At 57.8% G+C, this 11631-nt stretch overlaps 1 long non-coding RNA gene across 2 annotated transcripts; it reads left to right on the forward strand.

Annotated features, from left to right (window-relative positions):
* Positions 1–543: 543 nt before the first annotated feature.
* LOC123521458 lies at positions 544–11364 on the forward strand. 2 transcript variants are annotated; one of them, XR_006679900.1, is made up of 4 exons: positions 544–1799; positions 3696–3881; positions 7680–7887; positions 10953–11364. It is a non-coding gene; the product is annotated as an uncharacterized LOC123521458 (long non-coding RNA). The 2 variants fall into 2 exon arrangements; XR_006679899.1 differs by lacking the exon at positions 10953–11364 and having other exon boundaries at positions 7680–8242.
* The last annotated feature ends 267 nt before the right edge of the window (positions 11365–11631 follow it).

An 11631-nucleotide genomic window follows, 5' to 3' on the forward strand; every position in this document is an offset into this window, starting at 1 on the left:
GGGTCTGCATGAGCGGGTCACCTGAGTGTGCGCCCTGCTTCCCGGCGATGTCTCACCTGCAGTCACTCACCTGCGTGGTCTCATCCACCTCCGGGGCTGCTGCTTGTCTGCGCGTGCGCGACGCCATTGTCCTCGAAGAGGTGGCGGCTGTATTGTAGCTTGCGTTAATGTGTCTGACGAGAAGTGATTTGTGTTGTTCTCTCTTGATGTAGATGCAACCGTCTCTACTGTATGTATACTTCCTCCCTCCCCAAATGTCATGTGGAACGAATTTCATGTCAGCAGCGCGGGGTCTTGCACCTCAAGCCGGGAACAGGCTGAGGGTGACCACCAAGCTTGTGCGTGCTTAGGGCTGTGTGTCACCAGCATCCTAACCCCGCTCTCTCATCCATCTGCCCTAGGCCTCCTGTCCGCGGCTCATCGGAAGCAGGCACACAGTCAGTCCGGTACTTGAATGGAGGTTGTCCATGGTGTGTTCATTTTATTTATGATGAGTATTACATGGCCAATCTCCTTTCAGTACTAAATTCGTCATGGGAAACACGTCACGGAAGCTTCGAGGCATGGGGATTTTCACGGCACCTGCCAAGGGTAAGGAGATGGGTGCTTTGTCTCATGAGATGTGCTTTAGGAATGGCATAATGTCTTTGACACCCCCCATCCTGCTTTCTGGCCATTGCTGGGAGCAATTCCCAGAAATGTCACTGACTTCTTAGGTGAGACCATGGTGGCCTGGCCAGTGTGAACCTCCCTTCCTTAGGACTCCTTAGTGAATAAAGTACGTTGTTTAGCCCTCTGCTTAGATATGGACTTGTCTTCTAGGACATGGGCCATGCTTGATGGAGCGGGACCTTTGTAGTATGTCAACAGTTGGCCCAAATTGAGAGGGACTTTTGTGTCATGTCAACAACTGGCCCAGCTGGACAGCACACACTTCTTTATGCAGTGTGTGCTGCTGTGACTCCTTGTGCAGAATGCTCATCCTCAGGGAGACATTGAGACCATCTCTAGGGAGTGGGCAAGGGGTAGTGCTCTTGACCATGGCAATCCATGACTTTTCAGGAGTGGCTTCCACACATGCTTCAATAATCCCCGATGCGAGATAAGGATGGCCTTGTGTGTTGCCTAACGTTATCTGTGTGACCTTGGGTGAACTCCTTAAGCTTGACTCTGTGCCTCAGTTTCCTTCACCTGTAAAATGGAGTTCGTAACAGTAGCTGCCTCTGAGAGGGTAGGAACAGAAACTATATAGAGAGAGTAAAAGTGCTTAGAACACTCTCTAGCCCATAGAGAACTTAAGTAAGTACCACCCTTGTGGTACTGATGTTGTGCAATAGCAGAACTTCGGTACGGATGTCATTATCTGCTAGAACTTGGTTAATTGGCTGGTTATCCAATGGGATGGGAGTTCCCTTTGGGGGCAGAATCTCTCTCCCTCTCTCCCTTTTGCCTACTACTGTGCCCCCAAGTGCACTTGGGGTATACTTGGTGAATGAATGGCTGAGTCCCATGGCAGGTGCCTATTTTCATTACTAATACCTCTCAGAAGCCTCCTGGAAGCCAGGGAGATCACAGGGACAGCGGCCTGAGCCATGTGCTTCACTCCCGCCCGCATGGAGCAGGTACCATCCACACCGAGGTCAGGGCCACCCCCTGCGCCTGACGCTGGATGGAGCAGACAGTCGGAGGCCTGCGGGGATCGATCGCAACACGACGACTCTCATTTCTGTGCTAAGTCTACCTCAGGAGGATTCCGGCGGAGAGACTACCTTTGGGGACGGACGTCAGTGTTCTCTCAGGTAAGTGATCCCACGCTCCTAATTGGTGATGCTTGTGTCTCTTGGCTCCTCTGGTACTCGACAGAAAGCAGCCAGTCCGGGGGTTGGGTCATAAGGCCATGGGAGGTGTACCATTCCCAATCCTGTCCAGGGGGCTGTTGGGTGCAGTGCCAACTTCTAAGGGGAGCAGCTGGTGCCAGCACCAGTCCCAGCAAGTGAGCTGAGGGCCTGCAGGTGGGGCCAGCCCTGGTGAAGAGGCAGTGGGCTGGCAGGCTTGCTCGTACTGACCTTTGATCCCTGAGCAGGGGTTGCTCTTGGTGAATTCGCTTTATTCTTGTTGAATCACACAAAGGTAACTTTGGTTTGCATATCAAATCCTGCCTGGCATGGTTTCTGGGACCAAGTGGCAGGATGGGGGTGTACACCCCTCCCATGCACAAGAAGGCATGGCATAGCCATGGCTGTGTGCACCTCTCCAGTGGACGGGAACATGAGGGGATTCCCAGTCAGTCATCTGTAGGCCTGGAGGAGGGGGCCGTTCACCTTGGACCCCTCTCTCTACACGACCTTTGTGATGGGTCACATGGCTTTCCAGGGCACTGGCGCCATCTTGGTTGTGTATTTTTTTCTTCTGAATAATTTTTGACCTTGTGGTTAAGTCAAGGGCACATCCCCCCATCATTTTAAAGGCTGTGGTCTCTCCTTTTTGGCTCTGTTTCCCTCCCTACCCTTCTTTGAGGTCTCTCATGCATGCTATCTCTGTCTCTGTGTTTCCATTTTCCCTTGGTCTCTCTTGGATCAATTGCTTTGTTACCATTCCCCGCCTCCCCCCCAAAAAAAACCTACCAAAAAACAACCAAATTCTAAATTTTCTCATGGGTTCCACAAAGAATAGACACAATCAGTATCTCATCCAATTTGTATTAAACAACGGTGATAAAAATAATCAACACAAAATAGAACAATAAACAGCTGAAAGGGCAGAGAGTAACGTGCGTTCAATTGACTACAAATTGGCAGAAGAATCCAATTTTCTTGACAACATTCTGTCTGCAACATTTGACCCGGGGAAATGGAAGGCGGTAGACATGGGGTCACCGGAGGAAACTCAGCAGGGGCGCCCGCTGTCTGCCGCACGGTTTGATGTGGCCAAAGACGCAGGGAGGAAGCCATTCTCCATTCAGCTTCCTAAATGGGGAAGAATTGATCCTAATGAAAATGATTTCAGGAAAATAACCAGGGAAATAAAAAGAAATGAAAACAGCTCAACCACCCAGTAGAGAAAGCGAAAGAGGGAATTGGATTCGTTTAATGGAATTCGCTCCGGAAAAGATTTTTTTTCTTACGAAAATCAATGTTGGTACAGTTCTCATCAAAACATCTGAATTCACATGTGATTGGGGCGAAGTTGGCAGGTCCAGAGAATGTAGGGACCAAACCCAGTGTTCTGTTTATAGCCGATCTCTTCTAGGCACCCCCGACCCCATATCCCCCCACCCCCAAATCTTCCTTGGAACGTTCCTGGGCAAGACTGATGGCTTCAGGGGGGTCCGGGGGGTGGGGGGTGGGAGAGTGATAAAGGACCCTCACGGGGCACAGGTGAATGAATGTGGTCACCAGGACAGGCACCAAATTTGTGATGTGCAGCCCCTGGTCCGCCTCTCTTGGCATCCCTCCATTCCCACGTGGCTGACTTGGACGGGGGATGCGGCTCAGAGCAGTGGGGATCACACAGGCCCTGGACGTGTTTCTCTTTGTCTTGACTGCCACTTGGTCCTGGAGGCTGAATCTTGGCTGGGAGGGTCACCCGTTGCTTCTGGGGGTCAGCACCATCGCTCGGCATAGCATAGAACAAGAGGCTGCCCTTTGCTGGGGGCTGCATCCATGCCCACCTCTGTCTGGGGGCTCTCTTTGCAGTATCCCTGAAGCACACTGCCACCCTCCAGACTTGGCCAGCAGCTGGAACGCGCCCCGGGGTGGGTGTGTCGGGGCAGCCGCCCGATATGCCCTGAGCGTCGAGGTGATGTGTCCACCTGGCTCCCTCGCCCTCCCTGCTCACTCGCTTCTTGGGAACCCTCCCGCCTGGAGGCGCCTGGCATGCAGGTCAGTAGGCACGGCTGGCGGGGAGGCAGTGCACGGTGCGTTTTCCTCCTCTAGGACGGAGCACCATGGCTGGCCGCTCGCTCTGGCCGCAACAGGACGCGGAGGGATCCGACTCTCATGCCAAAGCTCGCTCTGGCTGCAACAGGACGCGGAGGGATCCGACTCTCACGCCAAAGTCGGGAAAAGGATTCTGCTGTCGGTCCCACTCCAAAATTCTCAAAATGGGTGGTGGGCACAGAATCCGGACTCTGCTTGTGGCACATGTCACCAGGCCCTCGGACCCTCACCGCCAGCCAACTGTAGATGGGGCATATCGCGGGTGTGATGCTAATCTGGGGGTTCGGGGTTGTTCTAGGGCATTGATGGTTAGTTTGCATTTCTTCTCCCTCCCCGTCTCCCGTGTCTCTCGTTTGCCTTGAGTTGGGGGTAATTTTGTGGTTTGCTTAGCGTGTGAGGCTAGTCTCAGGGTCAGCCAGCTTTCAGCGTTGAATTGAAGTGGGGGTTGTGGGGTGCCAGCGGCGCATGTCTGGGGCTGGGGGCCATGTGGGGGGAATGGCAGGAGGGAAGCTGGGGGTGGCAGCGTTTTCTGCATGTTCCTCAGGGACCTCCTTCCATCAGCAAGCATCATCTGGAGGTGGCTCAGGGCTCCGCCTCTCTCTGCGGGCCACCAGGAAGTGCTGGCTCAGCTCTTCTCCAGGGTCCGCCCCTTCTGGGAGGATGGCGAGCCTGCGCATGTCCCCTCTGACCACTGAGCCCCCTCCCCTCTCTCGCTCACCTTCTTGCCTGTATCAGTTCCCACTGGGACTCCTGCCTCACTTCTGGGAAGGGCTCTGAGAAGCAGCTTGTCCCACGATGCGGATGGGATCGTTGACCTCGGCAGCTGCGCTTTCTTGGGAAGGGTGACTTTTCTGGCTCCTGGATGCCCAGAATTCAAGCTGTCCTTTGCGGGGCGGGGGGGGGGGGGGGGAGGGGGGGGGGGGCGGGGACGCGCGGGGGGGCGCGGGGTGGACACAGAGTGGGGCAGGGCGCTGCCCAGAACCGGAAGCACTGTCTCCTGGAAGCCAATGCCCTAGCCCAGCACCCGAGCCTGTGCGTGGTACGCGGGGAGAGGTTACCCGAGCAACTTTGCATCTGGACGACGAATGTTGCTCGGTGAACCCCATCTCGGTATCAGAATCCACCGGGGAGGCCATCCTAGGGGCGAACCAGGCCCGGGAAAGGACACCCGCCCGCCCACCGCTGCCACAACGCTCTGGGGTACGGGGATGGCTGGTCGACCAGTTGGAAAGTAATTTTTTATAATGTATTTCACCTGGTCCACTAGCCATCAGTGCCCACTGCAGCCTGCCGGGACCGCGGGGGCCCTGCGCCCTGGGGATGCCTGGACGGAGCGCCTCTGCTCAGCGCCGTTCCTGGTACTTAAAGGGAGATCGACCGTGTTATATTCGTTTTCTTGACTTCGAATAATACATGGTTGATCTTTTCTCAGTATCGCATCGCACCTTGGAGGCCTCCTGGAGATGCCCCCTTGCCAGGGGCTGGGGTGCCTGGGCACAGGCCCATCCGGGTCTTCTCACGTGGGCGTCGCTCCCTCCCTGTCCCCAGGCTTCCGGAAGGTGGCACCCGCAGAGTGGGTGTGGTGGTGGGCTTGGTGTGGTCCTGGGCCAGCTTCGCCATGGGTGCTTGAGGAGAGGTTGTCTGTGATGAGTTCGCTTTACTAATGACGAATATAACACAGATGGCCTGTTTTCAGTACCTCCTGCGACTCGGCAGCTTGCACGCCGACGCGGGGGGTCAGGCCAGAGGCCGGCTCCGCCTCAGGGTATGTGACTTGCATGGGCTCTGGACATGGCGCGCACCACCCTTTCCCCCAGGCATGCCCACCCCTCCCCAGTGTCTAATCCATCTGGCTGTGGGTTGGCGGGGCATGCTGACTTGCAGGGAGATGCTAGGGTTGGCTTCTGCACGTTTGATGGACACGATGTCTGGGTCCTTTTGCTGCCTCCAAAGGCACCTGGCTGGCAACGTTGGCACCAGCGCAGGGTGGGTGCCTGTCCTCTGCCCTCTGTGTGGTTCTGAGGAGGAGTTGCCTGCACCTCCCACATTCCCATGCTGCACCGCTCCTGGCCGACCTCTCAGCCATGCCAGTTCCCACCATGCATGCTGCCTCTGCACCCACCCAGACCATCCACAGAGGGGTAGCCATGTGCATGGCTTGTGTCTCACTCAAACACTGCCTGTCTCCTCCCCCACCACCCCGGGCCCCGGGCCACCAGCCCTGAGGAAGAGATCACCCCCTCTTGGGATTCAGCACGGCTCGGTGGTCCCTGGAATAGGTTGCCTGTGAGGTGTTCACTTTCTATATGATGAATATTATACAGTCAACCTCTTTCCGGTATCGAATTCCACCTCCTCGGACAGCCTCCATGTTGTGATGCTGACTCTAGGGGCCGGAAGACCCCTTGGTGGCTGACCCCAGGGAGGGGGGCAATCTGTGTGAGCCGAATGTCTCCTAGTCTATCAGTCTCCCATCACCCACCTCTCTGCCCATCCGGAGGGTGTTCTGACCTAAGACCCGAGTAGCCTTCTGGGCTCTGCATCCCACCGTGCCGTGTTTCCAGCCGCAGGCGGGGCTCGTGTCAGGTGGGCACTCCCCAGCCGCCCACCCCCTGGAGTTCCTGGGGGGCACAGAGATGCAAGGCTACCTGGTGGTGCCTCTGGAAGAGGCCCCGTGCTCTACTTGCAGAAGCTCAGCCGGGGAAGTCCCTGCAGACGCAGAGCACCCTGAGCACCCGGGAGCAGGGCTTCCTGGTCCCTGCCCCACAGGCAAGAGCCCTGATGACGTTAGGAGTTAGGCGTTGGACTGCTAACCCACAGGGTCTGCAGTTCCAAACCACCAGCCTCTTGGGGAGAAAGATGAGGCTTCCTACTCCCAGAAAGAGGTGCCGTCTCGGAAACCCACACGGACAGTCTTACCTGGTCCTGTAGGGTCGCTGTGAGTTGGCAGCATCTCGATGCCAGTGAGTTTGGTTTTTCGGTTTTCCCCAGAGACAGATGTCTGGTTACCGGTTTTGGGGGGGTCTCCTTTGTCACATGAAGCCACCCAGGCCCATCCTACAGCTCTTCAAGGGACCCCGGGACCCCTCTGCTCCTGGGAACCCCTCTGCCTGCTTCACTCATGGTGGTCAGCTTCAAAGCATGAATGAGCACCCGGAGGTCCCCAGACTGGCACCCTGTTTTCTGCCACCCCTCCCTCAGAAACCTCACGGCTGTTAGGTTGTGGCCACCGACTCCCTCCCTGGCCACACAGCACCTGAGGAAGCCCCAAGGCAGGTACCAGGGAGAGTTCCGGCAGAGGCCACACCCCTGTTGCATGGCTTCACATGCTCTGTTGCCTCCACACCCTGCGTGGACAGCCTTGTTTCAGGCCTGAGCAGCTCCCAGGTGGAGTCTGCCTTGCCCCACCCTCGGCCCATCGGTTGGAGGAGAGGTCCAGGCCAAGCGGGGCCCACCCCTTCGAGCCTAGCCATCCACTCACACTCTCCGCTCCCCACCCGCCCTCCCTTTCTAGAACCAGGACTTGGGGTTCCAGAGGCTTGGACTGCCCTCTTTTCCCCTGACCTGTCCGCAGGCCCCTGACATAGCTGTTGGGTCCCCACACCTGCTCACCATCGGCCTGCGGTCGTCCCTGCCCTAGCTAACAGCCCTGTGCCTTGGTGTGGGGTTAATGCTGAGCTCTCACCCACGGGGACCAGCAGGCTTTGTTTGATTTTTTTCAAATTGTGTCCCCCGTCTCAGGACCCAGGCCAGGCCCGCAGCAAAGGGCCGCTGAATGCTTGCTGACTGACTAACAGAGACCCTGAGCACAGGGACGACCAGGGGCAGGGAGGAGCAGCTGGTGATGGTGCTGAAGGCGGACACGAATATGCTACTAGGGGATCTTTGGCGCGGCCGGTGCTTCCAGCTCTCTCTGCCCTTGAACGAGGTCCTTTGAGGCTTGCGGCAGGTGAGCCAGCTCTGTCCCTTTTCTCGACTTTCCAGAGGGGTCTCTGAGACCCTGCAGGAAGTGGCCAGGTCTACCCACTTGTAATCCAACGACGCCCCCTGCGCCAGCACACGGCACTGCTCCCAGCTGGCGTGCCAGGGGGATCCCCCCCACCACCACTGGGCTGGGGCGCCGTGTCAGGGCTCATATTTTATGCATGGAACGGACTTAAATGGGAACATTTGGAGATGAAAATTGCTACTAATGCGCTCGCACATCTGTGGAATATATTAACGTGCGGGCGGGAGCGCCAACAGGAGCCGTGTGTAATGGTTGCAGCCCAGTCACCATCCCGCAGGCCAGGGAGGCTCACTGGGGCAAGGTGCTGTGTTCGCCAGTTGCACCCCCCTCCCCCAGCCTTATGCTGGCGGCCAGGTGTCGGCCTGGGTGACCGGGCGGGGGTGACCAGGCGTAGGTCAGGAGGCATGTGTTTCAGGCCCACTGGGGGCCACCCCTCCATGGTAAGCACAGAACCTGTTAGTTGGAGGAGGAAAGCAAATAAGCCAGGGACCGTCCTTGTCCAGCCACCACCAGGAAAGCCCCCATGGGGGGTACAGCAGGAGGAAAGTTGCTGGGGCCCCCCCAGCATCCCGCAGGGTCCTGGATGAAGCCCTGTTCACCCGGCATGAAGCACACAAGCCTTCCTCCCCACCATTGAGGTGACCCAGCACCCACAGGGCTGCAGAACCCCAAGGTGGCACCTAATAGAGCACTCACCACCCACGGTGGGACTGGGCACTGCCACCCTGCAGCCAACCTCCTGGGAGGGAGGCAGAGCTACTACTGCCACACCATTCACATAGGTGCTCACTCCCTGACGTGACAGCGCCCCTTGGGCGAATGTGGCCACAGGCACACAGACCACAGAGGCGCTCGCCAGGTGGAGTTGATGGACATCCGCCAGTTCACTCTCCTGCTGGGCCCATGCTCAGGGGAGCCTCCCTTGAGGGTGTTTGTGGAAGGAGCACCTGCAAGGGCTGGGGGGTACTGAAGGAGCTGGGGCATGGAGGAGTGGCCAGGAAGGTGGACATAAGCCTTGGTTGAGCACCAACGGGCCTCTGAGGTCAGGGCTGCTGACCAGTGTAGGGCGCAGAGCCGGTTTCTCACAGCCGGGCTTGCTGGTCAGGCTCCATTTGCCCCCCAGCCTGCAGAGGAACAAAGAGCTCTGGTGGCATAGGGGTTATGAATTGGGCTTCACGCCCCAAGATCAGCAGTTCAAATCCACCACCTGCTCCTCTGGAGAAGATGGGGCTTTCTACTCCTTCCCGTAAAGAGTTACAGTCTCAGAAACGCAGAGGGGCCAGTTCTGCCCTGTCTTGGAGGGCCGCTGGGCGTTGGCACCCACTGGAGGGCTGTGGGTAAGGTGGAGAGGAGCGGGGTGTCTCACTGGGATGAGTGAGTATGGGTTGGGTGCTGGCTGTGGGTGGTCCTGACACTGGGCAGTCCTTGTGGGTGAGCTGTCAGCTGCGGGGATCTGCGCCCTGATGTAGGAAGGCAGGTGGGCCCGGCATGGCCAGCCCTTGGCCGTCAAGCTTGCAGGTCCTGATCAGGAGCTGTGCTCTGGGTTTTGTCAGGACGCCCTTGGACGCCTCCGTGTAAACCCACAGCTGCCCTTTCTGGGCTGCCCACTCCACACACCTGGCGCTGCGGCGCATTGTATCAACAGCCCCGAGTTCCACCACCGGCTCTTTGCTCAAGTGACACCCACAAGGTGTCTGGAGGCCCTTCTCGCCTGGCCCTGCCAGACGCTGCCAATTTGCCACCTCTGCTGGCAGAGACTTTGCCTGTCCCACCCTGCCCACAAGCCTCCTCATCCGTAGTCACCCATTGATGAGCGTGGCTCTTTGAGACATGCATCTCTCCCCTTGCTCGGACTGCATGGCTAGATGAGGGCAGGCCTCTTTCTGATGTGTATGCCCCGGGGTCTCTGATCGCACGGGACCAAGCCCAGACCTGGTGTCATGCTGCTGCTTGTCAGCCCTGCCTCCCCTCTGTACACACGCTGGACAGGGTGCAGGACCCCACAGGGGCATCTGGACATACGCGACCAAGGCCGCTGTGCGGGCAGGGTGAGTGTCAGTGGAGTAGCTATGCTCCTCCAGTTGGGGCTTGGCGCAGAGGTGGGGTTACCCTGGCCACACAGCACCTGAGGAAGCCCCAAGGCAGGTACCAGGGAGAGTTCCGGCAGAGGCCACACCCCTGTTGCATGGCTTCACATGCTCTGTTGCCTCCACACCCTGCATGGACAGCCTCGTTTCAGGAAAGGCGAGCCCCCAGGAGGGTGTGAACCCCCAAAAGGCAGTGCCTCTGGGTGAGGAAGATGTGGCCAGCTGAGCATGCTGGCCTGCGGGGTCCCTGATGGAGACATGGATGGTGGGAAGCTGCCCAGGTTGCTCCTTCCTTCCATCTGTGAGATCTTCGTTTTCTCTAACACTCAGAAATAGATGTTTGCGTTATGCGCTCGCTGGCAGGGGAGCGGCAGGGCCTGCCAAGGCCCGGGGAGCCCGCCAGCCCGAGTTTTACTGTACAAACAGTTGGGGGGGGGCGGGGGAAGAACTGTCTCTGTTAACTTGAAATCCCCCGATCAGTAAACATGCCAATTTAAAGTGTAATTAACTCAGGCCGGAAAAAATTCAGATTTGGACTGCTTTTCACAGTTGAGGTTGTTTTTCTTTTATTTATTTATCTCTTTCCGGGTGTGGTAGTGTCTGTGGCAGGTTTAGGCCAGGAAAAATAGAAGGGGGGGTGGCGTGTGTGTGCTCAGGCAGGGAGGGGGCCAGGAAGCAGCTGGAAGACACCGGCAGGCAGGCAGAGAGAAGTGGGGGTGGATGGGTGGGGGTCTTCATTTAGCCCCTGTACTGGAAGGTGCGTACTGAGATGTTGCCGGCCCTGCAGATGGGGACACTGAGGCAGAGGAGGAAGTAGGGGCACACCCAGGGTGGGGGACGTGGGCCCCTGTTGATTGAGAAGTCACGGGGTGTGATCAAGGCCTTTGCACCTAACCCTCTTCTTCCTTTTTGCTGAAGTCCCACCGGCCCGGCCCTTCGGAGCTCCAAGCGTTCTGTGAAGCAGAAGTCTCGGTCTACTGCAAGGACCTCACACGTTTCCAACGGCTTCAAAATGCCCCTTGTTCTTGGAGAAGGCCAGCCCTTCCCTGGGCATCTGGACCCCAGTCTCCTGCCGGACTGGTGTCCCATCTCCCAGAGGAAGACAGCAGAGCCTGGAGGTGCAGAGGGCCCCGCCACCCCACTTCAAAGGACTGATGGTGCACCCTGCTGGGGATGGGACAAGACAGGATGGGAAGAAAGCAAACTGCCCCCCCCCCCCTCCTCCCAGTGCCCCGCGTGGGGCTGGCCTGGCCCAAGTCTTTTCTCTTCCTCCAACCTTCTGAGCCGCTGTCAGGCGATTTGAAGAATAAATGTACGTTGCAGAAACCCACCTCGCTCTGTGTATCTGTGTGTGTGTGTGTGTGTTCAATTGGAAGTTTAAGCCTTTGGGGTCTCCAGCCTCCCGGCTTAGGAAGGCTGCTGGGAAGGTCACTAGTTGGGGTCCTGGGAAGGGAGCTGAGCTCATTCCACTGCCCCCCCCTGCACACAGAGCCCCAGCCTCTCAAGTGGGTGTCAGGCTAGACAAGATCCCTGGATTCCCTACAGCCTGACTGGCTTGTGTTTCACAGCCTGAGGCCGCTGCCCGTCCTGAGCGCCC

Source organism: Echinops telfairi, unplaced genomic scaffold (genome assembly GCF_000313985.2).
Source record: "Echinops telfairi isolate 266 unplaced genomic scaffold, ASM31398v2 ScPeMD7_18;HRSCAF=68, whole genome shotgun sequence".
NCBI lineage: Eukaryota > Metazoa > Chordata > Mammalia > Afrosoricida > Tenrecidae > Echinops > Echinops telfairi.